The sequence below is a fragment of the Phyllobates terribilis genome, unplaced genomic scaffold (assembly GCF_046119375.1).
Source record: "Phyllobates terribilis strain yellow unplaced genomic scaffold, ASM4611937v1 Scaffold_1__5_contigs__length_1240528914, whole genome shotgun sequence".
NCBI classification, from domain to species: domain Eukaryota; kingdom Metazoa; phylum Chordata; class Amphibia; order Anura; family Dendrobatidae; genus Phyllobates; species Phyllobates terribilis.
In genome coordinates, this window is record NW_027362761.1 from 107,120,486 (window position 1) to 107,139,342 (window position 18,857).

Below are 18,857 nucleotides of genomic sequence, written 5' to 3' on the forward strand. Positions count from 1 at the left end.
CCTGACTCCTTTTAGCACTGCTCCCACTGAGCTCCTGATCTTTCTTTCCTTGCTTTTGCTACACTCCAGACCAGACTGTGTCTCTGTCTGGGACTCCTCTTCTTCTCCCTAACCCTGCCTCAGCCCTAGTTTTATATAGGGGAAGTTCTTCCCCTCCCAGGACTGGGCAGGAGGTGTGGCATGCATAGGATTCCTGACCAGGAGACCTCCCACCTGCTCTCAGACGTAATATTGCTATTACTGTGGAAACCAGACCCCTGGGGTGCCACAAATGTTCTAGGACACACGTCAAACTCTGACCCGTGGGCCAAATCTGGCCCGCAGGGTGATTATATTCGGCCCACGACACCAGAATTTTGTGGGGCCCATTATACTGTATGGAGGACTATGTGGGGCCCATTATACTGTATGGAAAGCTATGAGGGGCCATTATACTGTTTGGAGGACTATGTGGGTCCCATTATTCTGTATGGAGGACTGTGTGGGGCCCATTATACTGTATGGAGGACTATGTGGTGCCCATTATACTGTATGGAGGACTATGTGGTGCCCATAATACTGTATGGAAAGATATGAGGCCCCATTATACTATTTGGAGAACTATGTGGGGCCCATTATTTTGTATAGAGGACTATGTGGGGCCCATTATTCTGTATGGAATACTGTGAGGCCCATTATTTTGTATGTAGGACTTTGAGGGGCCCATTATACTGTATACTGATTGGCCCTCAACTTTGTCCAAGTTTTTCATTTTGGGTTTGACATCCCTGTTCTACGGCATCCACCAGATAGCTTATGTAATCCTTAATTTTTCCTATACTGCCTCTACAGTAAACTTAAACACTTGCCTCCTTACATATTCATCTATATAAACAATCTGTAATACATTTTCTTAATCCTGGGGGCACAGAAGAATGGTTATTCCCAGTTGACAATTTATTGGATGAATAACAGAGAAAGAGTACAATACAGAGTTCTTAGAAAAGGTGCAACAGAATTGTTATTTTATTGGGAATTCATGAATTTACAAAAACAGGTGTATCATATAGTTAGAAAAATAATTAAGTTGCATATGTATTAGATCTTTCAAAGAGAAAATCCAGCACCAAGAGTTATAAAATCTTGATAGGCTTTATAAACGTACTGTGGACGTACCATAAACGTACTGTGGACAGTGACAAATCAAAATGGTACATTAAGGAAGTGTAGCGCCCCGAGGGTTCGGTCGCTACAGAGGTATTGCACCTCAACCAGAGGTGTGATATCCCACTCCCGGGTAAGGATGGTGTGTGGACCAGGACTCAGTTAGCTGCATGCATCACATACACCCCATTTTCGGGGGACAGCTCAACGGTGCTCCCATTAGTACAGTAATGCAGGCACGACAGAACATGTCCCTGGCTGGAGTGGGGAGGGGGGAGGAAAACCCAGTGATGTAGGAGCAGGAGGGGACGGTTTCTGGGCATAGGTAGGAGCCCATTGGTTGCAAGTCACCTGGGCTCATACACAGAGAGGGAGGTATATAAGGTGGGCACCATCTTAGATCAGTGTTCAGTCTGAGAGAGGAAGTGACAGAGCAGGGCCTCTGTGGAGCTCTGCTCCGGAGGCGGGCCTAGCCTGTGAGGCCCAGCCAGCACTGAAAGATAAGAAGTCAGTGCATAGAGTTGGAGAAGAGAAGGAGTTCAGCCAGAGAGGGCTGACAGGGAGCTGTGGCTCAGTCTGGGCCCAGCTCCACGAGGCAGGCCTGGAGTGGAGGCCAGAGCCAGAGGAGAGGAACGGAAACAGAAAGGAAAGTAAGAAGGAACAGAACACCAAGAGAGGCCCAGAGACACGAAGGCAGAAGGAGCCCTAAGAACCCAGGAGATTGCGGGTGATGGGTTGGCAGAACAGGGTACCGGATCCCAAGTTGGTGGAGGCGACTAAACCTCAGCCAAGGACCGGCGGTCGTGACCATTTACTGGTGCGACCCCTCACTACACCTACTAGAAAGTCACACCACATAGGGTCAGGGAAGTGGACACCCAGCCTCCCAAGAGAAGACCCGAGGCAGCTGGACAGAAGTAGTGTCACTGGTGGGGCACGGCTGACGAAAGGATAGAAGGGAGTCCTGTGCCACACTCCGGAATTACCTGGGGGTTGATCGAGCCCCCTGCCTGGTGGACGCAGCACGGCTCGGGCGGTCCTATCTGTGCACAAGTGACCTGGATGAGAACTGTGAGTAAAGAACTTGAACTGCAACACCTTGTCCCTGTGCTTTCTCACCGCATACAGCACTACTAGTGCTGGGACGCCCGCACCATCACCCCCACCATCTTCTACACTGCCCTGGGGCTGCACTCTTCCCGTGGGGAGTTACACTACCTCAGCTGCATACACCATCAGCCCCAGCGGTCTGCCTTGCAGCGGCGGTTCGCACTGACCGCAATCCACGGGTGGCATAGTCGGACATTAAACCACAAAAACCCCTATGAAAGACTGCCATTGGTTTGACCACCCAGAGCCACGGGACCGGGTCACCGCCACGGAGACTACAACCCCCAGAGACCCGGCTCAGGGTAACCCCACACACGTGCGTACACGGCCCAGGGGGTGCGTCAGAAGCGCTTCCACAAAATTTGATGTTGTCCACTACTTTATATGAACCCTCCAATGTATCCCCCCAGGGTCCAGAAGTGTTTTTGTAAATACCTTGCGGTACCTTTTCTGCCTCTGAGTGGCGCTATCGGTGGCTGCTCAGAGGCATCATGTGACCCGTCACTGATGTCACGTCAAGTGAGGCGTGACATCAGTGATGTGCTCCCCACGGTGGACTCTGGGCTGTGGGTGGGGTTACCCAGCACGTCACACTCCGCATCCACCGCGCACTTTCCCAGTGAATGAGGAGAGGGAGAGCACGCGGTGGATGTCGGGTGTGACGTGCTTGGTAACCCCACCCACAACCCAGCAGCCACCGTGGAACGCAGAAGTGTTTAGCAGATGTCAGAGCCGGCTGCAGCCGGGGGTCATGTGATGCCTGTGAGCGGCCAGTGATAGCGCCGCTCACAGGCAGAAAAGGCACCACAAGGTATTTAGAGAAACACTTATGGGCCCTGGGGAAATACATTGGGGGATCATATAAAGTAGTGGACAACCCCTTTAAATGTGTGTGCGTGTGCATGTTGTGTAGTGTGAGTGTAGTAATATACTCACGTACCACTGACGTCTCCGATATCAGCAGCTGCTCACTGATGTCACTGCAGTTCTGACTAGCCGGTTCACTCTATACTCAATGCAGGAGCCTGAAGTCAAATTTACAATGAAAGCCTATGTATTCTCATTCTGACGCTCCATGGGCTGTCCTGGTAAAAAAGACGTCCAGGTCACGCAGAGCTCAGCATGACCCCGGCCAGTCTGCAGAGTGGTGACATCAGTGAGCAGCAGACCAGAACAGCACTGGATGCCAGAGACGGCGGCGATAGGTGAGTATATTACTACACTCACACTACACTATATGCATATATACCCACATTTAATACATAAAAAATGGGAGTGTGGGAGTGCTGCTTTAACTGATGCGTTTCGAAACGTTGGTGATCCTTAGCTGTAAACTTGCCATTGACTAGCAAAGTCTATCAGGATTTTAAGACTATTGATGCTGGCTTTTCTCTTTGCATTTTGGATCCATTGTGCTATGTTTCGCGCACCTGCAGGTGGTGAGTGAGCTGGACTTTACTATATCTTTTATAAATTAGATCTTGGTTAAATTTGATAAAGAAGCACTGTTTAAAACCCCTTGGCTCTAATGGAAATTATCAGGTTAATATAGCGCACGATCTGCAGTGTTGACTACTGAGCGATATCTAACAATTAAGCAGTAGATTTATAAAATGTCTAGAATCTAAAAACCAGACATGGCTGGGTTTCTGTGGTCACAGATATCGTAGCTCTTGACATGCTGGTTACCATTTTTACACCCATTTCTTATTACTGTAATTTTTGTTTTTATAATTAGTGTTTATTTTATATCATATTTTATATTACTATCAAGATAATTAATAATTATGAAATAAATGGTGGTGATATTGTTCCCTCCCTTTATATACAATATATGGATTTAATTACTGGAGCCTGCAACGTGTTAGGGATGGAATGTCCATGTGTCAGTGTCAGCAGCCGAGATATGATATAGCTTGTGGAGGTTGTTTTATGTTGTTGTTGGCGTGGTTTTTCTCATACCTGGAGACACATTTAAATGATTTCAGAATATACTGAGATAAATATACTTTTGTGTATTGTAAGTTTTGGAAGGAAAATGCATGTCACTGAACCGAGGTGATTTATACAAGCTATGTTTCGATTGTGCGTGTGCCAAATTCCAAATCTGTACTTGCATTGCTTCCTGTAGAGCAGCACAAGTCAGTTTCTCACTGGCCAGATTATATAGGAATTCTATTAAGTTGCTAACAGGTGGCTTGGGATCTTCTGGGGCAACACTCTTTATAGGAGTGGAAGAAGAAAGATTGCCACCTTTTCTAGAAAACTGTATGTGGCATGTTATTGGGTCAGAAAAATGTAGATTGGTTTTCAACAAGAAAAGACATGTACAACTACATTACAGTGTGAATACACAGACTTACACATTCATCACAGTGTGCATACATGATTAGTCAAATTTCTATTTCTAGTCAAATAGCCTCTCCCATATTAAAGCACACGTGTCAGCAGGATTGTGCTTAGTATACCACATACACTGCCAGGTGGGCGACATTACACTGAGTAAAATGATACCTTTGTTGATGAAATCCGTCCAGAGGTTCTTTTATAATCTTTATTTTCAGTTCTGCCATAATGATATGCATATGCTCTGGGGCGGGACTTTAGGGAGGGGCTGTAACTGGTGCTCTCATTATGTATGCCTATCTCTGGCTTCTGACAGGTCACTGTGCTTTCAGTGACCTGCCTACTATTTTAAATACTGTCTTTGTAATGTCTGTGGCAAAGTGAAAATTTACATCCCCCCAAAATGGCAGACGCGCCCGCACATGTGCAGTAGCATCTTTCGGTTGCCAAGATGCCACTGGGCACTACTTTGCTAGAGGAAAAAGAAACTTGCCTGCAGCAATATGGCCACGCCAGCCGCACTTGCGCAGTATCATTTCTCGGTTAAGTATGGTTTGACATTATATAATGTATCGTTCACTGGTTGATGGTTATTTCCAGTAAATTTGTAAAAGATGTACCTCCACACATCTCAGCTTTGCTCATGGATCTACCTACTCGCTAATGAAATCCAGGTTTTTGCTGTATAGGTTCACCTCTTACATCACTCTTATCTAGTTATAGAAAGTTTTTGCTATGATTAGCTCTTGTCTGCATTCCCTTGTCTTTGACCTTGGGTTCTGCCCAGGTCAGGCCTTATTACACCCTAGCCTAACCCCTCCCCTAATATCTCATTCAGCCAACAGTTATGTTTCTTAACTCCTCTATAGACACACTTCCACACTTGGCCAGTCATGCATTGGGAGAGTGGAGTAAGCCGCTAGGAGACAACTCCAGACAGTAGCTTATCTCCTTGGGAAGCAAAAGGACTAGGCAAGATAGTTCATACTGATTACTGATCCTTCTCATCCTGAAGAATCCCACACACATTAGATAGTCGGTTATTCAGTGGTCCCACTGACTTTAATGTAATGTGCGTGATGCTCTTAGGTTATGTTTGGATGGAGTTTTTTTTGAGGCGTTCAAAAACTATGAGTTTAACAAGTGGACACTGCTTCAAGAAATGCTCCTCTTTTAGGCAATGTTCACACATTGCGTTTTTTTCTGCAGCAAAACCTGATCTTTTGACAGGCAAGAAGCTGCATCAAAAACGCACTTCTTGGTGCGTTTTTCAATTTCAGGATCCCAAAGTTCAGCTTTGCTTCCACCACAGAGCCATGAACACGGGTCACCAATGCAAGACATATGTGAAACCATAATAACCAGAATTTCAAATGTAATAGTGGGGAAGGTGAATTTTTCAGGAATAGTTTACCTAAGACACTGACAGTGCATTGAATTTGTATGACACTATTTACTTTCACACTATGGTCTGCCATTGGGTTGCACAGGCATTGTTCTACTTCACACCTCCCTGGGCCACAGGTATTGTTCAATATCACATGTAGCTCAGCCAATGTTTACACTTCTACACATCACTAATTTAATTAAACTCCCCTAATACAAACTACCACCTCAGTGAACAAGACAAGATGGTAAAATCACAAAAATAAATATATTTCTCATGCTGTTGTACTTGCTTATTTTCCCTAAAAGCGCAGCAAAACCTGATAGCTATGTTCACACTAGACATGTTTTCAGCGTTTCTTCACTACCCATTACTTCCAATGGGCGAAAAACGCTGAAAAAACGTGGAAAGAAGTGATATGCTCTTTTTTGCAAAAAAACATGCAAAGCACAAAATCCTGATAAAAAAAGCAAACAAGATGTGTGCATGAGATTTCTGTAGTCTCATAGACTTTTCTGGTACTGTAAAACGCAGCTGCAAATTTGCATAAAAAAAAGCATAAAAAAAACGCTGAGAAAAACAAGATGTGTGAACATAGCCTAAGGGAAGCTCACTTTTGACTTGGTGTCAAATTTGGAACAGATTCCTGGAGGAATCTGCCTCAAATAAGTGATATGTGTTTTTACTTTTAATAAGTGTTTTTCAGTTTCTGAAGAGGAAAAAACACACCTAAAGGCTGCGTGCCCACGTAGCGTTTTTCAAGTGTTTATGCTGCGGAATTTCCGCAGCGGAAACGCTTGTAAAACGCTAGGTAATCCGCACCCCATGGTCCCCAAGGGGATTCCGCATGTTCTATGCACATGCTGCGGATTTTTCCGCAGCGTTTATGCTGCGTACAAAAATCCGCAGCATGTCATTTAATTTTGCGGAAGCGCAGCGGAACTCCCGCCATTGACTTGCATTGAGACGCACAGAAACCGCGACTGTACATTTTTACAAGCGGCTTCTATGCGTCTCTATGTGCGGATGGCTCCCAGGTCTGGAGGAGAGGAGACTCTCCTCCAGACCTGGGTACCATTCTACCTGTAAAAAAAGAATAAAATAACAAATAAAGTTTATATTCACCTGTCTGGCGTCTTCTCTCTAAATGCCAGCAGCGCTGAAGGACCTTCGGTGACGTCACAGTCATGTGACCGCAGGCCCTTCACCGCTCTGTCTCGCGATATGCCGGCAGCCGGGAACCAGCCAGGAAGCAGCGCTGCAGCCACGCCGGGGCCTCGTGGGTGAGTATAGCTTTATTTGTTTTAATTTTTACGGTTCACACTGTATAAATCCATGCTGTTTGCATGGATTTATATAGTGTGACCTAGTTGTCAAGCACTTTCCAAGTGATGCTATCGCCTGGAAAGCGCTTGTCAACCCGCATGCGGAAACGCATGTGAATCCGCATGTATTCTGCAGGAAAAACGCATGCACAATCTGCATGTACAACCTGCATGCGTTTTTTTCTGCTAGGGAGATGCAGAAATGCTGCAGAAATTTTCTGCTTCATTTCTGCATCGTGGGCACATAGCCAAAGAGCTGAACATGTAAGCCAATGGATTAACGTTAAAATGAATAAGAAGAGTATTTTAGGTTTTTTGTAAGTTATTTTTTAGATGGTTTTTGGAACAGAAATGCTAAAAAATACAGTCTTAATATACCCCAAAATATTGTCACACAACCAGAGAATAAATGCTTAATAATGTGTACTTTTAAATTAGGTTCCTATGTTATACTATTTAAACCCTTAACGACCGCCGTAACGCATTTTTACGGCGGTCATTAAGGACTCTTTTCCCACAGTGCCGTTAAAATGTGTCGCTGTGGAATAAGCAAATAGTGCTGCCCGGCGGCGGCGATTCCTGCGGATGTCAGCTGTGTGTGACAGCTGACACCCTGCAGTATCGGCCCCGGCCGGTCTCAATGCAGGAGTACTGCAGTGTACGGGATCAATGATCAGAATAAAAATTACACATGTCCTACAGTGGGACTTAGTGAAAAAGTAAAAAAAAACTTAAATAAAATATGTAAAAAAGTTTAAAAAAAAACACAAAAAAGTGCACACAAATCACTAAAATCCATTTCGCCGTTCAAAACGCAGCGTTTGTGAAAAAACAAAAATAAATGAAAAAACGTACACATAATTGGTATCGCCGTGTCTGGAACGACCCGCTCTATGAAATTGTCACATTATTTAGTCCATTTGGCGAATGTCGTAAAAAAAATTTAAAAAAACACGCCAGAAATTACACTTTTTCATCATACTGACTCATAAAAAAGTGAATAAAAAGCTATCAAAAAATTCGTACTTAAAAAAAATTAATGAAATAAAAATGCCAAACCGTCCCGCAAAAAATAAGCCATAATATGGCTCATTCGGCAAAAAAATAAAAAAGTTACAGCTCTCAGAATATGGCGAAGCAAAATAAAGTTATTTTCTGTAAAATACTGTTTTAAGACTGTAAAAATAGCAAAGCAAAAAAAATATATAAATCTGGCATTGCTGTAATTGTACCGACCCGACGAACAAATCGGTCCTATCACTTTTACCGCACGACCAACGGCGCAAAAAATAAAAAAATAAAAACAATAACTGAATTGCTGGTTTTTGTTCATTCTGTGTCTGAAATATCAGAATAAGCGGCGATCAAAAGTTACTATTTGCCCCAAAATGGAACCAAAAAAATCTGCAACTTGTCCCACAAAAAATAAGCCATCATACAGCTCTGTTCACCAAAAAATAAAAAAGTTACAGCTCTCAGAATATGGCAACAAAAATAACTACTTTTTATAAAAAAAAAAAAAACATTTTTACTGTGTGATAGCAACAAAACCTAAAAAAAAAACATATTAATCTGGTATCGCTGTAATCTCACCGACCAAAATAATAAATCCGCCTTATTACTTATAACACAGGATGAACCGTGAAAAATAAACATAGGAACTATTCTGGTACTGCTGTCTATTTCTTCATTCTGCCTCCAAAAAAATCGGAATAAGGCTCGGCTCACGTTTTTCCTGTGCACTCCTCTGAGCGCTTACGTTGGGGTTTCAGTGTAAATTCACCAAAACCGCAATTCAGACAAAAAAAAAAAAACAGATGGAGCCACTCACTTATGAGGCCGATTGAGTCCCTTTGGACTGGTCTCTGTTCCGGCGGCGTACCATCATTTTTTTAAGCGCACAAGTGTGGACGATCACAGATCTGTGGGCACCTAAAAAGATGGAGACCACCGGAGCAGACGTCAAATGGACTCCAACGTGTCTTTATCTACCTCTTTGTGGTAGGTGGTTCAGTTGGGGGTTTCGTCTGAATCACATTTTTGTGGGATTTACACTGAAACTCCGACATAAGTGCTCAGCGTAGAACACAAGAATGTGATCCAATCTTATTCTGGAAGCAATCAAAAATTATGTACCCCAAAATGTTACTAATAAAACCCCCAATTTATCCCACACAAAACCAGCCCCCTCTCAGGTCCATCATCTGTCACTGGGACTATAGGGGGTCCCACATTACTGGTAGAGCAAAGACTCTGGAAAAGTGACATGGCTCCCGACCCCCTCAAATAAAATCCGGTAAATTCTGCACTCCCAAATCCAAATGCCCCCTCCTTTTGAGCCCCACTCTGCCTAAACCGCAGTAAGCGGCCACATGTTTGGCATTATTGTAGCGGGGACAGCACTTAATTTACGGGGTGTGTGTCACCAGGAGAAATGTATGGGGGCACAATGTATGGGCACTAAACTGGCATAAGAATAAATCTTGGTGTGGTTGTTACATAATAGTCACTGCAGCAGTAGATGAATTCATTGAGATGTGTAATTTCTACAATGGGGGCACTTTTGTTTTTTTTTCTGCTGTTCTGACAACTTAGGGGTTCCGTAATTGTCGCCCACAAACTATTCTACCAAAATCTATGCTCCAAAAGCCAAATAGCACTCCTTCCTTCTCAGCCTTGACGTGTAGCCTAAAATTAATTTCTGATGACATATGGGGCATCATCGCGTTCGGAATAAATAGCATAACAAATTGTGGGGTCCATTTTCTTCTATTATCCATTGCAAAAATTACAAATTTGGGGCTAAAACTACATTTTTGTGAAAAAAATGAACATTTTCCGTATGACGACCTAATGTTATCAAATTCTGTGTAGTACCTGTGGGTTCAAAATGCTCACTATACCCCTGGATAAAATCTTTGAGGGGTGTAGTTTCCAAAATGGGGTAATTTGACGGGGTTTTCCACTGTTTAGGCACATCAGGGGCTCTCCAAACGCGAAATGACACCTGCAGACCATTCCATCAAAGTCTGCTTTCCAAACTTCACTCCTTCCTTTCCAACCTCTGCCGTGCGCCCAAACAATAGTTTTCCCCATCATATAGGGTATGTCCATACTCAGAAGCAATTGTACAAGAAATTTTGGGGTCCATTTTCTCCTGTAACCCTTATGAAAATAAAAAATTGGTGCTGAAAGTACATTTTTGTGGGAAAAAAAATGATTTCTTAATTTCATGGCTCTACGTTATAAACTTCTGTGAAGCACCTGGCTGTTCAAGGTGCTCTCCACACATCTACATAAGTTTCCTGAGGGGTTAAGTTTCCAAAATGGGGTCACTTGTGGGGGTTTCCACTGTTTAGGCACATCAGGGGCTCCCCAAACACAACATGGCGTTCTCTAAAGTTAAATGTTCATTTTTTACTTCCACGTTGCTTCAGTTCCTGTGAAGCACGTGAAGGGTTAATAAACTTCTTGAATGTGGTTTTGAGCACCTTGATGGGTGCAGTTTTTAGAATGGTGTCACTTTTGGATATTTTCTGTCATAGAGACCCTTCAAAGTCACTTCAAATGTGATGTGGTCTCTAAAAAAATGGTTTTGTAAATTTTGTTGAAAAAATGAGAAGTCGCTCATCAACTTTTAACCCTTATAACTTCCTAACAAAAAAAAATGTTGTTTACAAAATTGTTCTGCTGTAAAGCAGACATGTGGGAAATGGTATTTATTAACTATTTTGTGTGACATATCTCTCTGATTTAAGTGCATGAAAATTTAAAGTTTGAAAATTGCAAAATTTTCACCAAATTTCCGTTTTTTTCACAAGTAAACGCAAGTCTTATTGAAGAAATTTTACCACAATCATGAAGTACAATATGTCACGAAAAAACATTCTCAGAATCAGGGTGATCCGTTGAAGCGTTCCAGAGTAATTACCTCATAAAGTGACAGTGGTCAGAATTGTAAAAATTGGCCTGATCATTAAGGACATAATTGGCTTCGTCCTTAAGGGGTTAAATGAATTAGCCAAGGAGCTTAGTAACAAGGGAACTATGCATTTCCCTACTCCATTTATCAGCTACAGTTTTTGGTGTGATTGGGGCTAATCACCTGCGAGAATATAACAAGCTTTAAAAATCAAATGGCTCTCTGTGCTCCTGGGAAAACAGCCGTGAGTAAGGCAACTGTTCTGTTTGTTTGGAACACTGTGCACCAGGCCCAGCTCTCCCCAGTTAGCATTTACATGTGTATTTAGTGACAAGTGGTATATCATTTTCCTTTGTATTGTTTCTATTTTGTTCTTCCTAAACTGCATAAGAAGCAAATAAAACTGGTTGCATCAAACGTATCTGGAGTGGACTATATTCTTGGAGTGCCGGAAGTGCCTATCTGTCCCAGGACATGGAAATCCATTGAGCTAATCACTTTAATTGTTACAATATATAATTAGTTTCCTCTATATGTGATAAATTGACTATTGGGGGAGTCTCCAATTCATTGCTCACCAACATTGCACTTCATTGGTCTAACCCTTTACTGAACAAATCTACAACCCCCATCCCATAAACAACCAAGCCCTTTAGACTTTGTATGCACCTTAAAGTAATATCAACTTCCCCAAAACATACAGGTGCATCTCACTAAATTAGAATATCATCAAAAAGTTAATTTATTTCACTTATTCAATAAAAAAGTGAACCTCATATATTATATAGAGTCATTACAAACAGAGTGATCTATTTCAAGTGTTTATTTCTGTTAATGTTGATGATTATGGCTTACAGCCAATGAAAACACAAAAGCCATTATCTCAGTAAATTTGAATAATTTGAAAAATGTTTTTAAAATTAAAATGTTGGCCTACTGAAATGTGTGTTCAGTAAATGCACTCAATACTTGGTCGGGCCTCCTTTTGCATCAATTACTGCATCAATGCGGCGTGGCATGGCGGCGATCAGCCTGTGGCACTGCTGAGGTGTTATGGAAGCCCAGGTTGCTTTGATAGCAGCCTTCAGCTCGTCTGCATTGTTGGGTCTGGTGTCTCTCATCTTCCTCTTGACAGTACCCCACAGATTCTCTATGGGGTTAAGGTCAGGTGAGTTTTCTGGCCAATCAAGCACAGTGATACTATTGTTTTTAAACCAGGTATTGGTACTTTTGGCAGTGTGGACAGGTGCCAAGTCCTGCTGGAGAATGAAATTTCCATCTCCAAAAAGCTTGTCGGCAGAGGGAAGCATGAAGTGCTCTAAAATTTCCTGGTAGACGGCTGCGCTGACTTTGGTCTTGATAAAACACAGTGGACCTACACCAGCAGATGACATGGCTCCCCAAACCATCACTGATTGTGGAAACTTCACACTAGACCTCAAGCAGCTTGGATTGTGTGCCTCTCCACTCTTCCTCCAGACTCTGGAACCTTGATTTCCAAATGAAAATTGGAACACCTGGACCTTGTGGAGTGTGTCAATGACTGCCTTCTGGACATCTGTCAAGTCAGCAGTCTTCCCCATGATTGTGGAGCCTACTGAAACAGACTAAGGGACCTTTTTAAACGCTTAGGAAGCCATTGCTGGTGTTTTTTGTTCATTATTTTATTTTAGTGAGATAATGACGTTTGTGTTTTCATTGGCTGTAATCCATAATCATCAACATTAACAAAAATAAACACTTCAAGTAAATCACTCTGTTTGTAATGACTCTATATAATATATGAGTTTCACTTTTTGGATTGAAGAACTAAAATACATTAACTTTTTGATGATATTCTAATTTTGTGAGATGCACCTGTATATATGGGCATGCAGGTCTTTGAAATATAAATCAATAAATACCTTTATATAGTGTATCTGTTACTGCATTCCTGAGAATAAAGCATTTTAATTCATATGCAGATTAAGCATTAAGTGCTTTGGGCATAACAAAGCACTTAACAAGCCACTACCTCCACAGGTTGTTTCCACCAACTAGAACCAGCCTCGTTAGCTTTATTGATAGCTCACCTACTGTGTAACCTTAGGCTCCAGACATGTAAATCAAATCAAACACTGAGCTATAAATAAAGCAAGAGAGGCTGGTGCGGGGAAACATCTTCAAGAGGCAATGGCTCTTAAGTGCTCAGTCATGCCAAGAGCACTTAACGCCTTATTTTTACATGATTTAAAAAGCTAATTTCTTGTGAATGCAACAACAAATAAAGGTGTCCATGGATTTAAATTTCAAACACCTGCATATATGCAGTTTGGGAGGTTGATTTTACTGACAGATACCTTTTAAAAAATAACTGTCAGTTTGTAATAAAAAAAAAAACAATATTGATTCTAGCTTTAAAATAATGGTGTTCAACACTCTTTAACAGTCTCAATTATATTTTATGACTATGGTAACTATGTTCATTATACTAAAATCACTTTCTTTTCTTAATTTTTTTTGTTATACCACTGAAACATTTTCATTGTTTTGCAATGACTCGTATTAGGGATGTCTTTCCCACTTAGGACACTCTGGTAATGAGACTCAACAGGAACTGGTTAACATTATAGCTCAGTCTAGACTAGTCTAACCTGACTGAAGAACCCTAAACTTTAACCTACAATCATTTGACAAAGAATCTTGACAAATAATTCACAACTATAACTCAAACTTGGACGTCTGCTCCTGTTTATAGTTCCATGTGGTAATGTGCCCAGCATGATTTTGCTCCTTTTTTACAGACTAAACAATGCTTCATGAAGTACACCAACACTTTTTGGACTTTTACATTATTTTGCTGGTTTTTTTAGAATTCAGTGAACATTTTAAATGGTTGAATGTGTATCAAACTATTTTGACTGCGTTGGCAGCAACTGGAAGACTGAAATTAGATTTTAGTAATGATTTACCATGGCTCCAGTGTTAACTGGTGATTTTTATATAGGCTAGTCATAAGTATATTTGTTAAAGTGAAAAACAAAGCTGCGCTGTGATGCTTCCAAAATCTTGTTAAAGAAATATGGACTAAATTGCTTTTCATGTAAATAGATTACACTGATTCTAAGCTTCACGGACAAGTTACTCAGCTGTAAAAGTGCTAAAATAAGGGAAAAATACGGGTAAAGTCTCAACTGTCATGAAACAAAGTATATAGACTTACAGGCTCGGACTGACCCATAGGAAAACAGTGCAATCCTCCGGTGGGCCCCCGTACAAGAGTGGGTCACAACCCTCTTATGTGATCAGTACTTGGCACAATATATTTTAGTCATTACTTACAGACAAAGGCGACATCTTATTCATATAACAATCTACCCAGTTCATTGTTGTATAAATTTGTGATTGAGGATAAAGTGCCCATTTGCTTGTAGCTAAACAGTGGGCCCGTGAAGTTGATGTTACTGGTGTGCCCTTGGCCCCCCAGTCCGACTCTGTAGACTTATAGAATCAAAATAATAAAAGTGGTCAATGTCTATGGACAGCCCAGAGTCGGAAATTTATAAGGTAAGTTTCCATCCCAAGTTACAGAAAGGCATAATTTGTACCATACTGGTAGGGATACATCCAAGGGAGTACCCAAAAAAACAAGAAACGTCTTCTGGAGGATGGGATGCTTTTAGTGTAGGTTAGTTGAATGTTCGTTGAACTATTCTGAGTCTGTATGCCAGCCGATGTTATCGGGGAAGGTTTCATTTGACTCCAGTGATTCAATATTTCTCAGATTTTCTGATGGCTCTTTCACACCAACAACATATAGGTATTAAGTTTTGTTTCTTTTTGGGAAAAAAGCAACAGAAACATTTATTATAAAGGGGTACCACAAATAAACCGGAATTAATTTAAAAAAAAAATAGTGTATGTAATTGTACATTTTTAAAGTTAAGTCTTCTTAAAAGTACCGTATTTTTCAGACTATAAGACGCACCGGACCAGAAGACGCACCTAGGTTTTAGAGGAGGAAAATAAAAAAAATAAAAATTTAAGCAAAAATGTGGTCATGATGCACTTTTAAGGGGGAGGGGGTCTTCTGCTGACACTGGTAATGTCCCCCAATTCTGACAACATCCCCCATCCTGGTATATATGCCACCCCCCTTCCTTTTATATGTGGTCCCCATCCCCATCCTGGTATGCCTGGCATCCCTCCATCCTGGTATACATGGCACCCCTCATACCTATTCTGATATGCATTGCACCCCTCATCCCTGTCCTGGTATGCATTGCACCCCTGTGAGGCATTGGTCTGGTGCTGGATTTGAAATGGGTCCAGGACCTTCTGTGGTCTCTCATTTCAGTCCAGCGAGGGCTGATGCTGCTCAGCATCATCATCAGCCCCAACACCTAGCTGGTCCACGAACACTGTTTATCTGCCAGGTAGTTGTGCCTAGCAATGTTAAGCCTGGGTTGCGGAGGGAGACAGTGCTTGCAGAGTCTAAGTCCAGAGTTTGCCGTTCTGAGCATGTCCGTGACCTGGCGGATCATGATTGGTGGTTTGGCACCCACCTGACCCGGTGCCCTGGCACCGCCTGATTGGTCACGGGTGTCGTCACCAATGGTGCGACAGTGGGGCAGGGCTTAATCTTTAAAAGGCCCGCCCAGAAACATGGCGGCGCGCTCAGATCATTTGAGCTGGTTTTTGTGGTGTGCACGCTGAAACTCTTGGGCTCCTCTAAGAGCTATAGCTTTATGCAGTTTGGTAGCCAGATAGAGCGGGTCTGCTCAGTCCGGTAGCACGCCGGCTGAGTGCACAAATACCCGGCGGGTATCACACCCACATACTAGCGCCGACTGCTTTAGCATAGCGCCTGTACCGAAGACAGGGCTACTGCTCCTAGTCCGGTCACACGACTCCCTGCGGTTCTTGGAGATTGTGTGAACCGCTTTAGCGCCAATCCCCATAGCGTAGCGCCTGTATCAAAGACAGGGCTACTGCTGTTCCCACGGTCGCACGTCTCCCTGCGGTTCTTGGAGATTGTGCGAACCGTCTTACCCTTCCGTGTGCCTTAACACGAAGGGTTAAGATAATTGTTAGGTGCGTCTCTGGTCGCTCTCTCCTCCGTGCAGTTAACGGAGATAGAGCGTACCGCTTTACCCGGTCCGGTGTGCTGTTAACACGGACGGGTTATCTGTTTAGTTGTCGCTTTTCCTTTCCACCCGGAAAGTGTTCGGCAGCAGTCCATTAGGCTGCATTGCGGACCCCGGGGTCGGTTGCGTTCCATTTAAATAAAGTTGTCTGCAACCGCCCTCCTAACAACCCCTCATCCCTGTCTTGGTATGCATGGCACCCCTCATCCCTGTCCTGGTATGCATGGCACCCCTAATCCCTGTCCTGGTATGCATGGCACCCCTCATCCCTGTCCTGTTATGCATGGCACCCCTCATCCCTGTCCTGGTATGCAGGCACCCATCATCCCTATCCTGGTATGTATGGCACCCCTCATCCCTGTCCTGGTATGCATGGCACCCCTCATCCCTGTCCTGGTATGCATGGCACCCCTCATCCCTGTCCTGGTATGCATGGTCCCCCTAATCCCTGTCCTGGTATGCAGGCACCCCTCATCCCTGTCCTGGTATGCAGGCACCCCTAATCCCTATCCTGGTATGCATGGCACCCCTCATCCCTGTCCTGGTGGTATGCATGGCACCCCTCATCCCTGTCCTGGTATGCAGGCACCCCTAATCCCTATCCTGGTATGCATGGCGCCCATCATCCCTATCCTGGTATGCATGGCACCCATCATCCCTATCCTGGTATGCATGGCACCCCTCATCCCTGTCCTGGTATGCTTGGCTCCCCTCATCCCTGTCCTTGTATGCATGGCACCCCTAATCCCTGTCCTGGTATGCATGGCACCCCTAATCCCTGTCCTAGTATGCATGGTCCCCCTAATCCCTGTCCTGGTATGCATGGCATGGCACCCCTCATCCCTGTCCTGGTATGCATGGCACCCCTAATCCCTGTCCTGGTATGCATGGCACCCCTAATCCCTGTCCTAGTATGCATGGTCCCCCTAATTCCTGTCCTGGTATGCATGGCACCCCTCATCCCTGTCCTGGTATGCATGGCACCCCTCATCCCTGTCCTGGTATGCATGGCACCCCTAATCCCTGTCCTAGTATGCATGGTCCTCCTAATCCCTGTCCTGGCATGCATAGCACCCCTAATCCCTGTCCTGGTATGCATGGCACCCCTAATCCCTGTCCTAGTATGCATGGTCCCCCTAATCCCCATCATGCTGCACATTAAAAAAAAATAAACACCGGTCTGCCTGCACTGATCTCTCCATGTGAGCCGCGCATTACATCACTGCCATGCGCGGCTCACAAGGAGAGATCAGCTGCCGGAAGTCACTGCTCCCCACGCCGGGTCTGTGTGCGCGGGGAGCAGTGACTTCACTCTCCATCATAGCCGGCACACAGCGGAGCCAAGCTGCGGCTGCTGCTACTGCCGGCTATCTCCTGTGCCCGCTCGTTAAAGGGCATGAATATTCACGCCCTCCCCACACCCATGGGCGTGGAGAGAGGTTGAATTTTCATGCCCTTTAACAGCGGGCTCAGGAGATAGCCGGCAGCAGCCGCAGCGCGGCTACACTGTATACCGCTATTAAGGAGCATGAATATTCAGTGCTCCCCACGCTCCATGGGGCGTGGAGTAGTGAAAATTCATTTTCTTTAGCAGCGGGGACAGTGTAGGCTGCAGTAGGCGGCTGCTGCCTCCTGTTCCCCGCTCCTCCACCGATACCGCTCCCCCCACACCACACATAAATATACACCCCCCCAACATTCGGACTATAAGACGCACCCCCCATTTTCCTCCAAAATTTTGGAGGAAAAAAGTGCGTCTTATGGTCCGAAAAATACGGTACTTTCCATTCTCAGACCGGCGATTGTTACTCTGGTCAGGGGTGAGCCGGCAAGGCACAAGTTTTGCTGCAACACGTTTCATGCCCAATCCCAAAATTCACTCATAAGAACTCCATGAAATCTTAGTCAACGCCACGAGTTCATCTATGAGTCGGTGGCAATCTTCCAAAATGAAGACGTTTGTGCAGTCAATTGTAATAATAATAGCAAAATAGGCAAAAGATTGAACGACTGGTTCAAAAATAAAAGTAGTAGTTCAAAACACAATCTTCCCCAACAATGTTGACTGGCATACTGATTCAGAAGAGTTCTGGAAATATACACTAAGTGTTGGAAGCCTATATTACAAGTACCACACCTTGCCACCGGCCGGAAGTCTTTACCTGCGGGGCCTGGCCGTCATGTTGTAGTGGCCGCAACGGGGTACTACACATCTGCCTTCCATTCAATTGAATGGGATGGTGGATGTGCAGTTACAAGCGGCAGCCACTACAACGTGACGGCCAAGCACCACAGGCAATGACTTCCGATAGCTGATCGGCGGGGGTGCTGCGTGCGGGACCCCGGCCGATCATACATTGATGCCCTATCCTATGGACAACTTCTTTAACAAGATATATTATAAAGTTTCTAACCTTTGCTTATACAATTGATGTATGAAAAAATAAGAAAAGTGTAGTTACTATTTAAGAAAATATGTATAGGAGAAAGGAGAAAAA

At 43.8% G+C, this 18,857-nt stretch overlaps 1 protein-coding gene across 3 annotated transcripts in view; it reads left to right on the forward strand.

Moving 5' to 3' along the window:
* Positions 1–18,857, forward strand: part of ADAMTSL1 (ADAMTS like 1) — a 1,187,598-nt gene that overhangs the window by 853,238 nt on the left and 315,503 nt on the right. The gene's annotated exons all lie outside the window — the stretch shown is intronic.